The following is an 8,395-nucleotide window of genomic DNA, read 5'->3' as shown; positions in this document are numbered from 1 at the left end:
CGTACAGACGTACACAGAAACGTCGGCGTGAAGTGTATCCACACAAGCTCGTACACTACGACAGCACGACACATGAAAAAAAGATCGCTCAGATAATCGAAACAGGTTCAGTAATGTCTCCGCGCGGTGAGTACTGAGTATGCATGACGCCGGAGACGCTCGCGAGCGCTGCTCCCTACATAATGCAAACCGCGGCGGGGGCGGGGGCGGGGGCGGGCGACGTGTCACACGTCACACGAGCAGCTGTAAACATTCTCGAGACGATTCATTTGTTTTAACATTGAAGCGGCGCACCGGCGGCCCCGCTGATGACGCAAAGGTCGTCACGTGACAAAACTCGAAGACCCTTCACTGCTTGCGAGTATATTTTTTATTGTAATAGTTGAAGAACTAGCCCCGCTGATGTTATTACACCGCTCGTAACAAAGCGACTCGCAGGCCGAGGGACATCACAATTTTTCACCTGCACCCGTCGATCTGAAATTTCCCAAATATACTAAGGCAATAGGCTTAAGTGACTTGGCACTTAAACCACAGAATATACAAAAACCCTCCCATGCTCGTAAAATCCACAGGCAACCGTACTCTTGGTGACGATCGGAACCGATAATGTCTAGGCGGCAAAAGCTAACGGCAGTACTTCGCACGACGAGCTGTGTCACAAAGAACTCTACACACGCAATAGTTATTTATGTTTCTTATAGAAAAAGAATAAATTAGTAAGTTTGAAGTCCAAAGTTGCTCCTTATCACACGGCGAGCCGGAAAATCGCAGGCAGCGGTGAGGGGAGAGCGAAGTCAGCGTGTCGCAGAGAGCGACCGCGGCGGCCGGCAAAGTTCGCGCCAACTCTTCGCCATTTACATGACAATCTTGTGCTCGCAATAAAAGATTCAGACATCCGCCGCCGGCTGCGGGCGAGGGGCTCTGCCACGACTTCTGTTCGCTGAAGCTCAGTACTATTTACTAGTCGATTACTATTTCTTGGTATCATAAAACGTTGTACGTTATCTGCTAGCGTAAGTTATATATCGATTTCAAAACCTAACTACAGTTTTCGTGCGTGCAGGCTTTTGTCAGGTGAGCCGTGCGAGCTCGGAACGCCTTTCCTTTGTAAGATAAAAAGCGATATCGACGTAAAGTATATGATGAGACGTCTATGTGTGTCACCTGACTTAAGACAGAGAGATGTTTGCGTGTGTGTCTGTCTGTGACACCGTAGCTTCCGATTTGTTTCGATTGGTTTTGTTTTGTATGAAAGCTGGCGAGACGTTGACGTATGCCAATCCAAAGATATCGGCGCTCTTTTTATAATCGTACGGAAACACAGCGTGCATCATATTTTGGGTACAAATATAATATAATATTGGAATCAGAACTAAGATATATAATAATACTAGCGGACGTCCGTGACTTCGTCTGCGTGGAATTTAGTTTTTTTATAAATCCCTAGGAAACCATGGATTTTTCCGGGTTGAAAGGTAGTCTATGTGTTAATCCAGGCTATATAATACATCTTATTACCAAATTCCAGCTAATTCTGTTCAGTAGTTGAGGCGTGAAAGAGTAACAAACATTCATATCATCAAAATCATCAGTTTTTTTCGGGATAAAAAGTAGCCTATGTGTTAATCCAGAATAAAATCTATTTCCATTCCAAATTTCAGCTAAATCGCCTTAGTAGTATCGGCGTTATAGAGGAACAAACATCCAAACATCCAAACATCCATACAAACTTTCGCGTTTATAATATTAGTAGGATTTTATTAATATTATATGACAGAGAGATTCTTTTCTTGTTATATTTTGGTGCCCAAGATATAACAAGAGAAGAAGAGGAAGACCATTATGTAGATGGAAAGACAGCCTAGTAGAGTATATGGGCCCTACATGGCACCAAAAGACAAGTCAAAAACTGTGGAAGAGTTATATATATATAAATATACATATGTAATGATCAATGATGGTAATAATATCTAACTAACATAAAAGTTATTTTAAATGCTTATCCTAGTTATTATATATCTTTTATAAGATCAAGTAAATGTTGCGAGGTTGCCCCGGCACCCAGCGCATGCAACGTTACATCATCAATATGAAACTGTACAGAAAATAAAGTTCTAATTTCATTCGAACGGAAAACCGCTCAACGGCTTTCCTCACTAGTGGAATTAATTTCCTTTTTGGAATACAATAAAAAATCCTTCTTAAACGGAGAGCGTAAAGAAAGCGAGCGTGGGCGGGCCCGGGGCAAGCTTCCGATCGTTTCCGCTTCCGAGAGCACCCGCACCCCGCCCGCGCCCCGCGCCCCGCGCCCCCTCCCTCACATGACTACGCGCTTCTCATTATAGGTCAACCTCTTTAATTCTCGTATGCACGACCCGAGTTTGTTTGGCTCGATCTTAATCGGAATTATTCAAGAGTCGTTTGCCTTAAACCCTTCAATAGATTTAATGAAAGTATTCGGTATGGACATGAACTAAATAACTATCTTCACATTTTCCTGACGGAATATTTTTGACAATGCACTAATACATCTATCTATACTATAATAAGAGAGTAGAAATCGAGTGTCTGTACATTGAACAAAATTAACAAAAATGTAGTTGAGACGATCAGAAATGAGCAACAGAACACAAACAAAATTTTTTGAAGTGAAAGCTTCTATAACGGTGTTGTGCACTTTTTTAGGATCGGTAAAGAACGGTAAACTCGTGTCAGGGTCACATGACCCTGATCCGTATTCTACTATTTTATGCTAGTCGACGAACTTTTCGTCAACAGATTTAATTTGAACTTTATGATTATAGGATGTTTACATTAAAAAAAAGTAATTAAAAACGAAGATGCCATGAAAACGAACTTAGAGTTTTAAATACATTCTAATTGTTTGTTTTTTACTCCAGCTACCGTACAGCTATTGTATCAGGTCAAGAGCTTGGCGATGATGATGCTGGTAATGATGAGGGTGAAAGAGTTGTTCAAATTATAGACGATAGTTGATTTTAATGAGAAAACCACTTTTTAATGTACGAGTAAAATCATTGTAATAGTTCTAAAGTGTTGTGTCCTGTCCATGTACGAGTATATAGAAATCAATTATATCAAATGCCACTTGTCGCTGTAATTTTATAATTCAAGAGCGAGTTCACCGATCCACGTATCCAAACCAAATTTTTAGGCTTTGTTCGGACTATTTACTAAATGGTTTATGTGAAGTTTGCACAAAATCGGTCGAAACTATGGAACCCTAAAAAGCATAAAATTATAATATTTTAAAGCACTTGGCCCCAAGGTGTGGTCATCAATAAGAATATTCTCGTAGCATTTCACTCACATTGTACGAACACTGAGCGGAGCTCGCTCATTGTCATTTGTTATTGTAAACATTTACCTTTGTAATAATATTAAGTAAACTAAACGTTGATCAATTAATGTACAAAATGTACTTAAACTTGATTTGCAATTATAAGCTTCACAATTTGCAGCATAAAAGGGCGCCATTATATACACACAGACGACTCGACAAAAGTTTATGTAAATGTATGTTAATGGTGTGTGAACAAAGTACGTGCAATAAAATGTCAAAGGAATAATGAATGAGCGCAGCGTGTGGCGAGCGCCGGACGCCGGACGCGCTCGCCGGGCGCTGGACGCGCTCGCCGGACGCCGGACTGGACGCAGTCGCCGGGCTACGGACGCTCACCGGGCCCGGGCCGCTACTTTTATTACGATTTTCATAAAAACCGATCGGGCTAATATAATTTGATTCGCTGCCGTCGGCTCTATGCGCTGAAATGTGTCCAATTAAAATTTTGATGAGAAAATAAATACGTTTCGTTACAGCGTCCGACGTCACGTCGATGTGGACGAATCGGCGAATTATCACGAGCCGAGAGTCGCTGTGGGCGCGGAGTGTGCGTGTGTGCATGCGTGTGCGTGTAAGTAATTTTCCCACAGTTTCACATACATGACGCGCGACGGGTGTCGGCGTATATCACGGATACATTAGCGCCTCCGCGCTACGTCACACATCGCGCAGTGGAGAGAGAGCGCTCGCCGGTAGGGTGCAGTCGGGTGCAGGCTGGAGCGGGGCTGATTACGAACGATAGGATTAGTTAATCACTTATGCAGACTTCAGAAAACGTTGCTTTTCTGAAGTCTAAATATCTACTGCGGGTGTATATTTTGTGCATCAACTAGTATGTTGTCTTAAGACGTGTGCCAATTGAAACATTGTAATACTGTAATAAATTGTGTACCGCGCTGTACAATTATTACGGAGGCAGTACAGTACGTGAGACAGGAAACACAACACATGCATACAAACAGACAATGTGCGCGCCGACACGCCACTACTTGAGGACGGCGAGGACGCACGACGGCTGCAATTCGTCGCCAATTATTATATCTATACTAATATAAATTTGAAGAGTTTGATTGTTTGTTTGTATGTTCGCTTGAACGCGCTAATCTCAGGAACCACATCTCCGATTTGAAAAATTCTTTAAATTTTAGATATTTATCGAGGAAGGCTTTATAGCTAGTTATAGTTTGAGGCTATAAATATTATCACACTAAGACTAATAGGAGCGGAATACTAATGAAGAATGTTTCAAAAACGGGCGATGTTTTCCTATTCAGAGCTTACGCTGCGTGCGCTGCGTAAACGGTTAAAGTTTTGCAAAAATCACGTGTGACAGAATTAGTCCCCTCTTAAAAGTTCGAAGAAAATGTCCGCAACAATTCCCGCGGATTTCTGAAAAACTGAACTCCACGCGGACGAAGTCACGAGCGCCCGCTAGTCACTGAATTAAAATGACGCGCCACAAATGAGCCGTGTCCTATCGTGTATGTATCTCTACCGTTTAATATTCCAGTGCGTGAAGCGCCTTACCATTACTTCTGAGCCCTCACTTAAAAGAAAACGCGTTTCTTTTTCAGAGCGCGGCTTATGATCATAAGACGCGGCCGAGCCCATCGCGCGCGTGCCGGCGCGACGAGCGGTCAGCGGCGCAGGGCGGGCGGCGGGCGCGGGGCGGGCGGCGGGCGACGGGCGCGGGGCGGGCGGCGTGCGGCGGGCGGCGGGCGCGGGGCGGGCGGCGGGCGGCGGGCGCGGGGCGGCCAGAATACTGATGCAACAGAAACAGAAACTATTCACTGGCGATCGCTACAAAACAATACGTGGAACAGTTTTCAGTGATTGTAGCTGCAAAGATTTTAAAAACAAAAACCGGACAAGTGCGAGTAGAACTCGCGTCACGAGGGTTCCGAACGTTTTAATCTATCATGCTTTTGAAAACTGATCTGTGGACCTATTTCCTATTTTGGTATTTATTATCAACCCGTCAAAATAAAAAACAAATCATTTGAAATGAAATGAAATGAAATTTTGAAAATTTGACAAAATGTCATCCATTTAATATGATACAAATTACAAATGTCATTTGCTGTTTCCGGTGGACATCATGTACAATTGTAGAATTTGTTGTGCACTTCAATAGGTTGATAAAGATGATAAAGACCAAAATAGGTCAGCTAAAATTGTACCCAACTATATAAAGCTAAACCTAAAATTATTTTTACAGTACAATCTTGAGTTGAGATGGTCAATTTTCGTCGTTTTTTTTAAATAACTAGGAAATTATTCATTTTAAAATTATAAAAAAAAATATAATTGAGATCCTCAAAATAAGTTCTTTCATTTGATGTATCACATGATGCAGATTGAATTTTTTTTTTTTAAACTTTCCATCTTGCCCCCAAAAGTCAAAAAAAATCATACTTTCAAAATTTTCCAGAAATGTTCAAGTAAAAAAAGTATTTTCTTATTTCTGTATTCTTTTTAAATAACTTAAAAGGTATTTTTTTTAATTCCAAAAAAATATTTTTAAGATATCTTATCAAGACCTTTCATTTGATGTATCACACAATGAAGTTTGTAAAAGATTTTTTTTCAACTTTCCATATTACCCCCCCATAAGTGCCCCCCATATTTAAATTTTACCTATTCACGATACATCCCTGTATTACTGGATTGGTCCAGTATATTCGGAGAAAACAGACAGACATTAAAATGTGCGCAAGTGAGATTATTTCAAAGGTTCGGTTTCTGTACTACATACGTTCGGAACCTTAGAAATACATTTAGTAGTAGGTTAATACGTTCGCTGCGGCACTGATTTTTTTCTTTTCTGTTTTAATATAGTTAAAGGAATTTATTTTTAATAATGCTAAATAACGAATCAACTGATCTATATGTATTTGAAGGTATAGTCAGCGGATTAGTTTATTTAGAATATTTAAGCAAACGAAAATACAGGGTCAAAAGACCTCATACCGCACTAAATTAAAACAGTTTTGCATACATTTTAAAGTTTTTATGGAAAATTCTTCATTTTTCAAGTTAAATTGGGAGTAGGCGTAGGGTACATCACTGGCAACACTGAGGAATTTCGGACGAAAAGACGTCGCGGAGTTTCCCGAACGCTGCCCAGCCGAGCTGGATTCGGCGTTTTACCTCTTTCTCGAAATCGGACCTAACCTAACCTAACTGGACTGTGTGTCCTAGGCATATATATTCATCTACAATTTCGAGCGCAGAGTCCTCAACAACTGGGTGGAGCGGTACATTTACATTAGACATGATCTTCGTCTTGCTCATGTTCATTTTAAGCTCACACGTTGAGAAACTCTGCTGAGGTCGTTGAGCATCGTACTAAGGTCATCACCTCTCACTTAGTTGCTGTAAAATTTTCCACGAAAGCGACGGCACGAGATTTTTTACATGTCGAATCAATAACACCAAATGAACCCAAAAGCCGCCACATGTTAGCGGCCTTTGGGAGCATTCAATTAAAAATACCAGCCTTCTGTTAGGCTCCTTCGAAGCGTAGGTATTGGACATTTTTTGGCGTGTTGATGAAATTTGGATTACGATGGAGTGCGCGAGTGGCACTCGTCACTGACAGTGGTCTGCTAACGCTTCCTACGCGACACGCGGAGGACAGTCACGGGTCACTGACAGTGGTCTGCTAACGCTTCCTACGCGACACGCGGAGGACAGTCACGGGTCACTGACAGTGGTCTGCTAACGCTTCCCACGCGACACACGGAGGACAGTCACGGGTCACTGACAGTGGTCTGCTAACGCTTCCCACGCGACACACGGAGGACAGTCACGGGTCACTGACAGTGGTCTGCTAACGCTTCCCACGCGACACACGGAGGACAGTCACGGGTCACTGACAGTGGTCTGCTAACGCTTCCCACGCGACACACGGAGGACAGTCACGGGTCACTGACAGTGGTCTGCTAACGCTTCCTACGCGACACACGGAGGACAGTCACGGAGCCACGGAGCGGTAGGTGCGTCGCGTGCTCGAGCTCCGTCGCAGCATCCACGATCGACACAAAAAAAAGTTCAAAGTGTTTATTAAACGCAAGCTTTTGGGAAAGGCTTTTTATAGTGTTAATGATTATATTAATGATAAAAAAGCTTGGCGTTAAACTGTAATATACGACTGTGTGCTTAGTTTTAAATAAGTTTGTAAAATGGTGGTAAACAAAAAAAACCTTTTATTTATTTTATTTTATTTTATTTATTTATTTGCTGAGAACACATACATTCTAATGTATTCAGCCATTTCTGGCATACAACAGTTGGCTTGGCCTTGGCTGAGTTTGGTGTTGATCTCTTCTCGGACCAAGGCGCGTTTGGAACCCTCGTAACTTTAGTTTTAAGTTTTCGACTATTATTACCACCATTAAATTAAAATTAAATTATGACATAATCTTGACCTTTTAAAAGTGCTTTTAAACTAAGTCTAATTGAAATAAATGAATTTTGACTTTGACTTTATGAAACTAAAATTAGAGTAGGAACTCCTGAGTAAAAGAAAGTGCGGATCACGATATTTCTTTATTTGCTGTCTTCTTATGTCATCAAGTACGACGTTCGCTAATCATACAGAATAAATGGATTCATTTGGAGGAGCGCTAAAATCCTAATTCAATATTTGCTCGTGTAACTGTTGACAGAGGGTTGTTTTATGGCGAATCATAAACCAAACATAAGCGCCGTAAATAAACGTAGCCTCCCCCTCCCCCCGTCCCCCTGTCGCCCCGCGCCGCGTTTCATACCGGGGAGAGGAAGGCTCTACTGTAGCGCTGAGGAAACTGCTCGCGCGCGGAGAGGGTTGGGAACTAATTGGTATTGTATCGCAGCGTCATCTCTAACGGATCAGACAGTCGCTTAAACAAATTCAGATTTGTTTACTTGTGAATTGTAAATATTACAGATCTTTATACAAATATTGCAGCATACAATCCGCTACAAAATAGCATGCAAATTTCAAAATCTTATAACTAAATTACATTGTATATTATAAATCTTAAA

Source organism: Bicyclus anynana, chromosome 12, assembly GCF_947172395.1.
Source record: "Bicyclus anynana chromosome 12, ilBicAnyn1.1, whole genome shotgun sequence".
In the NCBI taxonomy this organism is placed as follows: Eukaryota; Metazoa; Arthropoda; class Insecta; order Lepidoptera; family Nymphalidae; genus Bicyclus; species Bicyclus anynana.
The sequence above is the reverse complement of the archived record's forward strand: the minus strand, read 5'-3'. Positions refer to the sequence as shown.